The sequence below is a fragment of the Melospiza georgiana genome, chromosome 3, assembly GCF_028018845.1.
Source record: "Melospiza georgiana isolate bMelGeo1 chromosome 3, bMelGeo1.pri, whole genome shotgun sequence".
NCBI lineage: Eukaryota > Metazoa > Chordata > Aves > Passeriformes > Passerellidae > Melospiza > Melospiza georgiana.
In genome coordinates this window covers 79,869,156-79,883,480 of record NC_080432.1, presented here as the reverse complement: position 1 = coordinate 79,883,480, position 14,325 = coordinate 79,869,156, and positions in this window count along the sequence as shown.

Here is a 14,325-nt window from a genome sequence, read left to right as displayed (position 1 = left end):
GAGTGCATGGTACGCTCCAGGAAATGCAATCATTGCTAAGATACCCACACACTATCTGCCAAGAAGATATGTGACCTGACTCCCAAAATTGCAAGAAAATTCAAAGTACTGATTTGAGGAGAACTGTGGTAAACCATAGCACATTCATAAGCAACTGTTAATTGCATCATGTTTATGAAAGTGTTTACCCATTTTACTGGTGGAAACATTTGTTTAGATTTTATAGGCAGTCGGTCTTCAATTCACGTTTTCTGGCATTCCACAGTACCATGCTTGATGCTTATGTCTCTTCAAAGTAATTTTAATAAGTCTCAGCTGCTTACAGTGAGTAGGAAAAAAATGAACCTCATAGTACTGTCTTTTGTGAAATACACAGGGCAGTCAAGCAGTGACCGATAGCAGTTCAAACATGCTGTGAGAGAAGCAGTTTCCTGTCTTATTCTCTAATACAAAGACAGAAGTAAAACCAGTGATCACTTGGAATTTGAATTATTAGTTTGATATACCCTTTATAACCCCCGTAGATTAAACAAATCACCTAACAAAATTTTTCTTATTATTCATTTATTTGTCACAAGCAAAACTTTCTTGCAGGCAAAGCCTTTCTGCCTTGCTATAAAGTTGGTTTAATTTGTCTGTTACAGAGGAACAGAAATCTTATTCACAAGTCTTTAAATATCTTTCCATTTGCATGACCTCTTTATTGCCTTCAAATTTCTTGAGTGCTGTAATCTGCAGGTACTGTTATGTTAGACTTGTGAGAGCTTCAGTTATGGAAATTTTTTTCTGTACTGTCACTGACACTGACACACTTGCTGCATTGCTCTGGGGAGATTGTGCACAGAGGGCTTCTCGCTCAGCTCACATTTACAGGCACCCTTTCATGCACTGTGTAAATCCCCTGCACTGCACTGAGTGCAGCCATTCCAGACTTCTATCATTTAAAGGCATGGTATTTTTACTTTCTACTTACAGGAAAGATTATAAGAGCTGCAAAATAAAAACACACAAATGGAGAAAACAAGACTATTTCTAATAAATAACATCCGGGCAGAGCTGCATTATAGAATTTTAATATTAAAATTTCAGTATTTGCAGCATGTCTTGAATGACATCAGACAGACCTCTTTCATCAATCTTTCAAAAATTAAAACAAAGCTAAGTCATAAAGCAACACCTTGGGCTAGTTATGGCATTGCTAATTTGCAGCTGAAGGAACTTTTCTGTGCTACATCAAATCAGACAATGAACTCAGAATGTGAGCTTGCAACATTGCATTATTAGTAGAAGGCTTTCATTCTGAATAGTCAGAAAGAGGTAAGTAGATTCCAGCAACATTCGCTTCACTGAATGGCCAAAATAATAGGTTGGCTCTTATGGGATGTACAAAGGCTGAGATCATCTTTATTTTTCTGATCCCATACATCAGCCTTATTCATTATTACTGAACTTGTGTTCTCTGAGCTTCACTTCTTTCTGTCCAGTTTGACATCTTGCTCTAGTCAGTTGGAGATTTCATGCTTCATTGAATGTTAGTATTAGTCTTGTGTGTTGCTGACAACCTTCATTCCATATCAATGGATCATAAATGCGATGATCTATCCAGCTGAAATCTTCAAGGCCTGAACAGTTGGGTGCTTCAGTACAGCAGTACTTAGAACTTGCAAACTTGCAGAATTTTTATGGTATTTGTCAAGCTGGACTTGCACCTGCTCTTGCTTTGTAAACAAAACTAAAAATGCTGTTGCATAATTCCTTCTTCCCAAGCTGTTTCTTGAAGAAATTTTTGAATTTACAGTTTCTGTGTATTCCTTTCCTGTTTGAGGTATGCAAGACAATTTTTTTTCCAATCCATTTCACTGGTATCTTAATTGTACCAACAACTTTTTTGTGTCATTCAAAAATTAGGCCAGTGCAGGAAATATGGTCCTATCTGATTTTGTTTCATTTATGTGGGAAATAATCTCAGCAGTTCCCCTTTCTTTAAATATCGTATTGCCCCTGTTCATCCATGTTATTTATTAGACACTCAGCCATGTGGTACCATGTTCAGTAGCCTCATCTTCAGATGATCACTTTGAAACTTCCTATCATTAATTTTTAAACTGGACCAGGGATAAGAATCGTATAGGATAAGATAATTTAATTTCTTTGAATCTCAGCTGACTCTGTCCTGAAGCCAAATGTGGATAGATTCCCTTTGCACTTTCTGCTTTTTCATTTACATCTCATTTTTCTTGTTTGCTTCTTGTTCACATAGGCCTCATAAACAATTATTATTTTTAAGAGCAATCTGAGACACTTCAATAGTAGGTTCTCAGCAGGGATCAGTGACATCTGAATAATTCCTTCCAGCTTTGGCTGACATGACAAGGATATGACTGGCAGAGAATTAATAAAGTTGCTAGATAAGTAAATTGGTAAATAAGTAAAAGATGAGAAGATGGTCTCTATTTGGACTGGAAATTGAAAAGTCTGTAGTTCTGTCAAAAAAACAACCACCAAACAGACAGTCTCATAAGTTCCATTCCACAAGCAAAAATGTGTGCATATCTTACCCTGGATGATTTAGATGATCAGCTGATTTGCTAGTAAGGGTTACTCTTGCACCACTGCGTTGCAATTCTAATAAATGTTCCCTCATCGTTCTCTTGCATCTTATCACTTACATCAGTCCTGAGGTACAGGAGGTTCCTGCTGCTCAATATACAGGTTTTCCATCCCTACCACCAATTACTTATGGGTGATCTCTGTTTTTTTTTTCCTTACATTTAATTCTCATTAATTTTAATTAGACTCAGACTAGGCTCAAACCCTTTAGCACAATTTATAAGAAAAAGGAAAAGAAACATAGCGTGCTTGCCAGATGAATTTTCCCAGAGCTCTCACAGCTCTAATTTACACTACAGACGCACCAGGATGTGGTTGGAAGAAGCCTTGCGTTTCCTGCTTGTGCATGCTTTGGATGCATGACCTCAAGATGTCAAAAAGTCAGTGGGTCATGGGGACAAGTCCGGCTTTGTGGGTTATACTTTCTGGCTTGCAGATATGAAGCACGTAAACAACTTCTGAAGATACAAGATTTAGTTTTAACAGCTCAAGAAGACGCTGGGTTTGCTTTTCTGCTCTGAAAAATATGTACATTTTTCAGCCTAAAACTTTTTGGTTGCTTCAGCTTTTCGTTATGCAAATATAAAAAACAGTGAAAGTGTGTCATGAAATGACATACTGAAATCCAGAAAAAGAATTTATCAGCATTTAATTTTTTTAAGAATATGCCTGGCTGGTGAGCACCCCCCATGGCTAGTTTTTAACTTTGTCTTTCCTTTTCATCATACACCATGAAAAAATGAGTTCTGTTCTGTCTCTAAAATGTATTTAGCTGTGTGGGGGTAAGGAACATTGATCAGATTTACCCTTGGTGGCCTGCCATCCAGATTAGAAAGAGAAATCTTAATAGGTTGCAGGTGCAGCTAAACTGCATCATTAATGCACTGGAAGGGACACTCAGGGGCTCCTAAAACTTTCCTAGGAAAAACCACTATCACATTAAAAGACTAAGATGGTTTCCTTGCTTTGTGAAATCAGGTTTTCAGTGACTAAAGATGTTTCACAGCACCACTTCTGGAAATCAGGGTCCTTTGTGCTTATCAATGACTTGACAAAATGTCTCATATACAGTTTCTCTGCAGCTGTTGGAATCAAACAATTGTTTCAGTTGGAAAAGACCTTCAAGATCATCTAGTCCAATCATTATGCAGAGGCATTTCCATAGAGTATGTCTGCAGTCCAATGGAAAAAAATACACACTTTCCTGCACCTCAGGATGTAAGCAATAAGATGTGAGAGAAAGATGAGGGAACATTTATTAGAATTGCAATGCAGTGATGTAAGATTAACAAACACTAGCAAATGAGTTGATCATCTTCATAGTTCAGAATACGATAAGCACATGTTCTTGCTTGCAGAATGGGACTTATAATGAGTGTCTTATTTTGACAGAACTAGAGACAACTCCCTGTGGAAATGTTGCAATGAACCAGGACATTTCTGTCTTTCCCTGGCCTGCCTTAAAAATTATATCATACTGAAATATGACTCAAAAAAACCCCCCACCCAGCAGGATAAATATATTACAGGAGAAGAAACCTCTGAGGAGATCTGATGGACAAAACATTCGTCTTCTTTGACTGCAAATATAATTCCGAAAGGCCTCTTTTTCTCTTACAGGGAAATGAAAGTAAATGTCTTTTCTATGTTTTCAGCAGTCACAGTATCACACTTGTAGTTTGGAGATGAAAATAGAAACTGTCAGAGAGATTCAGTTTTTGAAATGGTGATAGTATGTCATACTTAATGTCCCAATCTAAACTTGCAGTGACCTGGCACCTTGTTTTTAGTAAATGGGAAATTACCATATTAAATTTCCAAAAGATTGAGGTCTGCTGAACCTCACAGCCTGTTACTCTTCTGACTGTTTTCATCAGTTGTTATAATCAGTAGCCCTGAAAAATATACTGAAGACTTGATCATGTTAATTATCATCTTTCATACACAAATTCCTTTTAGCCATGCCTGACACACACTTGGAGCTGGTAAATATTTACCCTGCTATATGCTCTTTCACCCGAAGGGGAAGGCCATTGGCTGCATTCACATTCCAGAGCACTTGGTCCTGGGTCTCTCCTGGGCCCTCTTTGGCATCCTCAGGCCATTAGACAGTTATGATTTTCTGTGTATTTTATTCAGTTCAAAGGGTCTGAAACACTGTGAGGACTGAGATGGAGCATATCAGCATTATGATTTTATGCTGTTAAGCCCTGCAAGCCCTGCATGTGCTGGAGATGACCGAGTGCAAAGTTTCCTGGAAGATTACAAATGCAGGACTGTGCAGCTTTAGCTACAGTGCTTATTTGTAGTGGTCCTAGGAATGGGATTCCGCCAGAGCTGCACCATGGTTTGTTTCAAAAGAGATGCAGCTGATTGACTCTAAATGGGAGCTCAAGAGTGAGTAAGATTTGTGTGGTACAGGCGGTGATCAGGACTGGGAAACAAACTGCAGATCCAAGCACCACGTGGCAGTAATGCACACACACACACACACACACACACAGACACACACACACACACCACACACACACACACACATAGACACACAGACACACAGACACACACACAGACACACATACACACAGAGAGACACACACACACACTCACACACTCATTTGTTGCAGCCCTGACACTGGCTGGACTTTTTAACACTCATCAAAGCTATGTGCTGTTTATGCTCTTGCAGGCTAATCAAAAAGTTACAAAGGAAAGCCTCAGGGACAAAATCTGTTCCCTCACAGATCTCAGGGATACTGGATGGCTGTATTAGGACAGCTTTTCAGTGAACAGCACTGTCATTGACTGCAATGCAAAGGATAAGCTTGCACCAATTTTTCAGAGAAGCAATTTTTGTTATAGACAGGCTATTCAATGAGTAATACTGATAATGGACTAAGATGCTTATATTCTTTTTAGATAACACTATGAGTGTCAGTACATGCATGGGGGGAGGGGGGAATCCAAAAAACCCACCTAGAATCACCAATTAACACCACCTGATGTAGTCTTATCTTTTCTTGTACTTTTATTGTTTAAACCCAATAAAATTACAGCTGTTTAAATGACTGCTGGGCTTTTGTTATTAGTTTTGGGGTTTTTTTCTTTTTAAAATGATCACCTTAATTTTCTTTAAAAAGAACAGTGAGAGCAAATTTGGCATTTATTTATTTTTCCATCTAAGTAGATCCTGTCAGGAAAAAAAAGTTTCTTACAGGTACTCTCATAGACAGAGATTTCACCTCCAGCTGCACTCTAGTGTTTAGGTTGCTTGGGCAGGCAGAACTTTTATTACTGCATTTGGATATCAGGAAAACAAGCATGGATTTTGACAACAGAGGACATCAACACCAGGAAATGGGATTGTTCAGAGTTAGCTCTTCTCCCATCAAAGCAGATAAATTCTCTTCATCACCACTGCCTGGGTTGTCTCACCATTGAAGTCTCCAGGGGTTTTGCCACTGACACCAGCAGCAAAGACCCAATGCAAGCTGCCTGGTTTAGAACATCTGTGGATGCATTATCTTGCGGTACTGGCAGGGCATTAATGAGTGTCCCATTGTTTCAGGGCCTGCTTCTCCAAAACCTTTAAGCCATTTGGGTTTTTTATACAACGCCGCTGTTACATATGGTGTCTCAAAGAGTCACATACTCTTTAAAAGGGAATCTGGCAGGGTCCACATTGATCTGGTGCCTTCTTTTATTTTTAACTTTCTTTGCTCTTGTTTAGGTCTTACCTGTCTCAAACTGAAGTGGACTGTGATGTGGTAGCCTACCTGACTGTCAAAATCAGAGCATGGGATCTCAACAAAAACTCTCTCTGGTCAAGGACAAGTTTGTCACTAATTCAGCGGGATTTGGACCAGGCATTTTTTAGCTTCCTCTTTCATACTCAAATTTTGCATCCCTGTAATGCCTTTGACTCCGTTGGAAGGTACCCTGATCTGCAGGAGGGAGAAGATAAAAATGTTTCCTTCTGTATTTGTTTTCTTTAAACATTTTCTCTTGCATTGTTTCAAATCCTTTTGATTTATAGATCAGCACACACCCAAAAACAGTCCCTGGAAGCAACAAGTATTCAGAGGCTTGTTTGCACAGCTTTAGACCAAAGTCTGCTTAACTGTGAAAAATAACATTGTTGTAGGCTGTTACTTCTTAAAGAGCTGCTGGTGCCTTCTGGAAATCTTTGAGGAATAGTTTGTTTAGGAGTGAATCTGCTTAGGTCAATATACAATCTTATTTTTCTGGTCTCTATGTGCTAACAGTCTCAAGCAAAACAAGCAGAAAAGGTATGCAAACCCATGAAAAAAGCACAAAGAACAGAAATCTTATTTCATTATTAGAATCCATTGATGGAAAAAATCAAATATTCATAGAAATTATGTAGCCTTAAACATCTGTTTTTAGAAAGAGATAAAATCTGAGTTTTCAACTGGAGTGGAGAGCAATTCAAATTACTTTTTCATTGTGAAGAAACACTTCTCTGTTGAAGTAAATAGTCAACAAAGGCATCAAAAATAGACCAGCAGAAATTTTGGCAAAGAGGCCCTATATCTTCTAATACTGTTCTCCTTAGAAAACTCAGATTTCACATTACCCTTAATCGAAATTAAGATGGAACAGAGGCATAAAGTGGGGAACTTATTCTGCAAGCCAGTGACGAATTTCCCTATGTAAGGAGATCTTTCTTGATGTAAAATCTTGCTGTCAATGTTTTTGTTGCGGCCCTGACAATTCTACAAGTTGGCTTGGTAGGTAGTACAGCAGAATTCATTGCTGTCAGTGGCTGTTTGATCACCTGGGAGCATGTGCTTGTGGAGTAGAGGAGAATATTCTTGAAATTGCCTTAATTTAAACTTTGAAGCAGTCTGACATTCTCATGTTTTTTACTACAGCTAGTCTTATGCTAAGTCCATCTCAGTATAGAAATGGGTCTGTGATTTTATCAGTAGAACTTCTCCTCCATTTCACTCACTCCCTATTGAATTTATAACACAACCCTCTCTAACCTTTTCCCGATTTCCTTCGTCATACTTAATCACTGAATTACAAGATAAAAGGCACAACTCTGAGAATCATATTGATCAGCCAGTTTCTTGTTCTTTCACCACCTGCCTAGATCAAGTCACTCAGAACACTGAGAGTTTTACAAATTCCATGCCAATAGTTTTTAAGCATCACAGTTTTGCAATCATATGTCCAAAAGCTATGTGGGGAAACAGTCTCCTACTATGCATTTTAGAATCGGAAACAAGGAAACAAGTAATCTAATGCATGTATGTTACTCTCCATTTATCATTACTCAACAACACATCAAATTTTAGCATTGCATTTTATGAGAGTTAATGAATTCCAGTATACTGAGCTGTAAGAACGTGGGAGAAGTCAGTATCTTAGCTAGGTCCTGATGTTTCTACTTAGTTTAATTCAGCTCTTAGCAAAAATCTCTTGTTGAAGTCAATGAATATTTAACTCAGAGAAACAATTGAATAAGGACAGAGAACTAAATTCAACATTCATTTGGTTAAATGTCTTTTGGCACAAGAACAGCAGAATTGAGCCTTAAGCAACATTTTCAGAAAAAAAAAGACCTGAAAAAAACTCAATAGCAGAATTCACTCATTTCCTATATTAACCAAAAAACGTATTATTACTGATGTCTGTTTCCTATGGGAAACTTTGTAGTCACTGCTCTGCATGAGATAGAACATGGTACAGAGTCACATTCATGCAATACAATTTACACAAATATTCCCCATTTTTTTCCTTAACCACTGATAAATTAACTGTAAAAGAGAGCAAATTTATTATAACTTTAAATCAGTTTTATCAGTTTTCAGGATCCCTTCTCAGAACACAGCCTTGCCTGACCTTGTGTCAATCAGGCACATCCACCTAATTTCAACATTCGCATCAATATGCTACTATAGGACAAGTCTTTGAGTTGATCACTGCCTTCAGGGTCAGCTTAGCCTTCAAATTATACAAATACTTCCTATTCAAATCCTGTCTTTATTTCCCTGAGGAAAGCTAAAGTTAACAGTAATGATACCTAATCTGTTCTTTTTGTCCAGATGTGAATAACAAAAACGAAATTACTCCACACCCTGATGAAACAAAATGGCTTGTTTACCTTAAAATAACTTTGTCATTTTTGGTTCCTTTAGATGAACATATTTTGTCTGCTTAACAGGAAACAGTTTACTGAAACATGGAGTCTTCTCGCCGAATTTTTCAGATGAGCAAAGCTCAGACCAAAGTCCATATGGTATTCACCCATAAAGACAGACACACAACAGGAAAAATGCATTTTAAGTCTGTGTGCTGTGTGCTTTGGAAGAAGTTTGCCAAACAATTATGAAAAGAATTCGGCTTCTTCATAGCACCCTGGGAATGTACTCAGACACTGGATCGGTTCTTATTTGGCTTCAAAGAAACACTTGAATAACCCCATTTTAATGGAATGATGTTTATAATGTAATTTTATCTCTTATTAGAGATGACTCTCTTTGCCAATATTACTTTTAAATAGGACAATGAATATTTAAAGTCACTTAATTATCACATGTTAACCCACTTCCAGAATGGGTTACAGCTACCCTTTGATGTATAAAGGAGCTAAACCCATCACTGCAGCATTCTCCTGAAACAGAGGTGCTAGGAACACAAAGAGGAAAGGTTTCTTCTCTTTTATTCTCCCCTTTTTGGAATGAGCAACTTAAATTCCTCGGCATGGTTAGATTAATGTCCGAGCACCTAGTGTTTTAAAGACTTAATTTCAGTTTGTCTGAGATACTTTTTTCCAACAAGGTGACAGCTATGTTAAACTTTTGAATCAGTCATGCTGGGAACTTCCACATGCAGGGAACAATATTGTGCAGAGGCTGCTTGCCATTTGCCAAGCTAAACTTCCAGTTGTTTGCAAAAGTCATGTTACATAATACTTCCCACTATTAACTTTAGAAAAAGTCACTATGCAAACAGGTGTATTTCTCCTCTTGGTTTCACACCTAGCTCCCAAAAGCATTAGCATATAGGTGAGAAGTTGTGAAATGGAAAGGCTTGTTAGGGGAAAGAAGGCTTTACAAAGCCCCTCTGGATGAAACAGCAGAATCATCCCATCTCTCTCTGGGTAGCAATGGATGGAGTGGCTGTGGATTGCTAGTTCCACCTCTGTCCTTTGCTGCACTGTGGTGGAGGATTAAGGAAAAAATTGGGAGTTATGCCCCCCTGAATATCACTGAAATATAAAATCTGCACGTGATTTGGTGACCAGATTGGATTAAAAGCTACTCAAATTGTCTGCAGGCTATACATCTGAAAAATTCAATTAATTTCGTGGGCAGGGCTAGCTTCAGTTTTCTGAGACTGTCTCTTCTTCCATTCACACATCTACAAAAGACAGTCATAAGACAACTTTAAAGAGCATGAAATGCTTTAATTGCTGTGAATGGAAACATCAGAAGGAAAGCATTCCTAGAAACATTCTTTGCAAAACTGAGAGATAAGGTTGAAGAGTAATCTAGGACAAACTACCTAAGCTTTCTAAGATAGGCTATAATTTGCTGAGTTCCACATCCTATACTAAAGTGCTCTCGTGGACCAAACTCATACTAACAAGGAATTTTTTAGATACCAAATGATATCTAAAAATGTGATTTCTATTATGCAGAGTGCATGCTGAGTACTGTGATGCATTAGCCACCCAGACAGAAGTTTGGGGGAAGTGAGTCTCAAAGTCTTTCAGACACATGAGCTTTGATGTAAATGTTAAGGAAGCATTTAAGAGCTATTCTTAAATCTGGCACCAGACCCTCCTTGATCTAATATCCATCTCACTTGCTGAGATACAGTTTTTTTCTTTATGATTAGGCACGCAGATAATCTCTACTCTGGAAAATTAAGCAAGGCTTGTCCAGTCCTGCTGGTTTTGACACATTCTTGACCACTAGCCCCAAATGCTGTTTTACTGACAAACTGAGAGAGTAGTCTGCCACAGGGATGGGCTCCAGGTCTTCCAGATAGTGCCCGAGTACAATGCAGGGGACAGGAATTCTGTAGAATGGACTGGTGTGGCATGCCAGACATCCTGCTCTCCTGCAATCCTAACCCAATGGACTTTTCACCTGGTTATTTTCCCCAGTTCTCCCACATATCCTAAATATCCTCCCACATGACAGGAAGTAGATGCACAGCAGTTTCTTGCTACAAAAATACAATTTTCCTGGGATGCAAGACTACACATTTTATTTCAGATACAATAAACTCACACATGAGACACCTTGGGTTTATAAGGGCCACATGTGGTACAGGGCTGAGTGCTAACTTGTACAAATAGTATTTCATCTGTGTTCGGCAGTAGAAATGTAAGTCCAGGCCTAGGTGCCCCAAGGGCAGAAGGACAGAATCCTAGATGGTTAGTCCAGACAATGAAACTCTATTTTTTGTAAGAAAATAATCATTCTCAAGGAAACTAAAAAGATTTTTCTACAGACCGGGTGGCTTATTCTGTAAAATCTTTATTGTTTTCCTTTATTCAGGTGCCTAAATTTTATGACCAAGACATTTATTTGCCTATGTGTTATTCCATATTCACCCTGGAGACTTCTTGGATTAAACAAATGATGGTATAGCTGAGAAATACAGTAGAAGGTGAATGTATATGAAAACGTATGATAACAGAATGCTTTTATTGCAATGGCAAAATTAAGAAGCAAAGAGTATTTCAACAAAAATGCATCTTGATGCTGCAATATATTTATAATGAATTATTCTAAATTATAAGTTCTCATATGCAATTCATTGGGATGTTGTCATCCTGAAATATGGCACTTCCCTCTTTTCATGTAAAAGCAGTACAGAGAAGGCATGGAAAATACTAATGTTGTTATGTCTGGGCTATATTTTGATTGTTATCCGTCAAAAATTAAGAGTTTGGAGGAAACTAAGATTGTGTCAAATTAAATTTTGCAAAAAATAGAGATGGAACATTATTACAATCCCTTGTTTCTCATTCTGTCATCATTTCTGTAAATTAATAATTACATTTGAAAAAAATCCTGCAGTTGTGTCTTACAGCTACTAGGAAAACATCCACAGCGTACCTGAAACTTTATTAACACTAATGTAAAGGAATAGCATCTTTCATGCTTATTTAGCATTTGCTTAGGCTCAGTAGCATTTTTTTGGAAAAAAATAGAAACATCCAGGAGTATTGGACCACTTCTCTTGTAGGCTGACTTTTAGTAGGCAAATCCAGTTATGCTGATTGCCAAACAGGAATTCTTTTACACTGCATCAGTAAAAAAGAACAGTAATAGCAAATACCTACATTCAGTATTTTTGAGTGCTGTAGCACCATGAGATGATAAATTAAGTGTGAAAGCATGCAGTGGTTTTTAAAAGCATCTGAAAACTAACATCAACCTAAAAACTCTGTGGCTGCATAGCACAGAGACACATTACACCAGTACAAACACTTTTCCACTTCAGCTTTGTTCACACATTGCTAAATAAATAATTTTGTTCAAGCAGACCTGATGTTACCTCTGGTACTCTCTGCATGTGCTATTCTATCTTCATATTGGTTTTGAAATGGTCTGCTGTCCTGAAGCCAGTGCAAACCAGCCTAAAGGAATAAAGTCTGCATGTACATCACACTCTACAGTTAACTTTGCAGAATTGGTTCATGCATTCATGCCTGATCTGGATTAAACCTGCACAAAGTGGTGAGATATATTAAGGAACACAGATTGTTCATCAGGTTAATTTGACTGAAAGACACTGTAGCCTGCTCATGGAGCAGCAGACCTGACAGGGCCAGAGCTGTGAGGAGCTGAGAGAAAAAGATGATGCTACCAAGATGGTTCTCATTTCTCTGTACCTGAACTGCTCCAAAAATCCATGTGCTTCTTTATATTTTGATGTGCGCACTAGAGGCAAGGTTTAGATTCATAAGTCACAGTCATGGCTTGGGATCACTGTGAAGTCTTCCCATGCCCATTTATCAGCTTCTCCTTTCCCCATGTGTGTCCTATCTTTGGTGTTAACATCAGATGGAGCAGGGATGAGAAGAGAGGCTAACTCTATGTGACAGTGTAGCTAGTGACACCTCTGATGAGGAGCCTGAAACTGTCCTCCCTTAACTTACCATGTATGGAACAGGACTTGATGGCTTCATCCTTTAGAAGCACTCTCTTCCCAGCACAACAGAATTAACAATAAAACTGAAAATAACAAGATGTTAAAGTCTATTCTCTGCCTTCTCTTCTTACAGTGCGTTCTGTATGTTCACAACACACATATCTCCACTCTGCCTGCAAACCACATTGAACAGATGGTCCTTATGCCAGCCCAAAAATTAAACCTGCAGCTTAATCCCTAGAAAGAATCTGAGATACCACAGTTCAGTGCTGACTGATGTTGTTCTTAGAAAGAAGAAACCACAGAGACAGAAATATCCAAAACGCAAAAATATCCACAGCAAAAAGAGACAGTATCCAATGGACTGCAAAGCTTTCTGCTAAAGTTTTTTTCCTCATTCTTCTCTAGTCCTTTTCCACTAGCACATGATTTCATCTCATGCCACCCTTCCCTTGCCTAGTATTAAACTAGCAGATCACACTCATCTTCACCTTGCTTCTGACAGTCCTGATGGAAAAAAAAAACCCCACAGCACAGCTCTGAAATGAGACTCACTACAGAAACATACCTCTCAGTGCTTCACAGCACTCACATATAGTCATGAAAGCATCAGGATGTCTTACCCAGATGACCTCATTTGCAACCAGAGCTCCAGCAGTTTGCAACAATTTAAGTGCTCTCTGCAGCCAGAGAGAAGACAGGCAGTACTGCCAGAGGGCTTGCAAAGGCAGGACTGAGGTTTACCTAGAGGGGTCCATAACAATGGGATCCTACTTTGCAGTGAATGTTGGATTGAACCCACACTATTTTCATATCTAAAAATGAATAATTTACCTTTTACCAGATTATTTTCAGAGAGAAACCAAGCTGATTTGCTTTGATTGACAGTTTAAAATTGAGCTTTATTAGGATGAGACAAAACAATAAGAAAGTCTTGATAATGCTAAAAGACTGAAAAAAGCTGAAGCACTAGCTGAGGTATTTTTAGACTTTAAGCTCTCCAGGGCAGTGATTGTATGCTGCTGAGTATTGCACAAAGCTGAGCATACTGCTAGCTCTAAGCAAGCACAACATCTCTACTACTGAATGTCTCCACATAAGGTAAAAGTAGAAAATACTGACACAAATAAATACGAACACAGAAATGCTTTACTCAGAGACAACATCTGTAAATCAAAGTACACAAAAGGATTCCCTTTCCAAAATCTGTAATAAGCATGCAGCTTGATCATGTGTTGCCACAACACTCAGTTTGTCATATGTACTGTCTACTTGCTGCAGAGCAAAACAAGCCAGCTTGCAGGAAATAACTGCCCAAGTGTACGAGCTGATAGCTGGAATTCAAAACACAAAGATTTTCTAGTGCTTCTGACTCAGGTCAGGCTACACTAAATTGCATCAACTAGAGAATACCATAATTGAAACAAAAAAGAAATTACCAGTTGAAACTTCGTTTGAAAAGGCAAAGAATTCCTAATCAAGAGTATGATTTTGCATTCCTTTGCACCTCCGGACTTCATAATTGTGAAAACTGGGCAGCATGGAAAATACTACAATTATATACCACTATTCTCT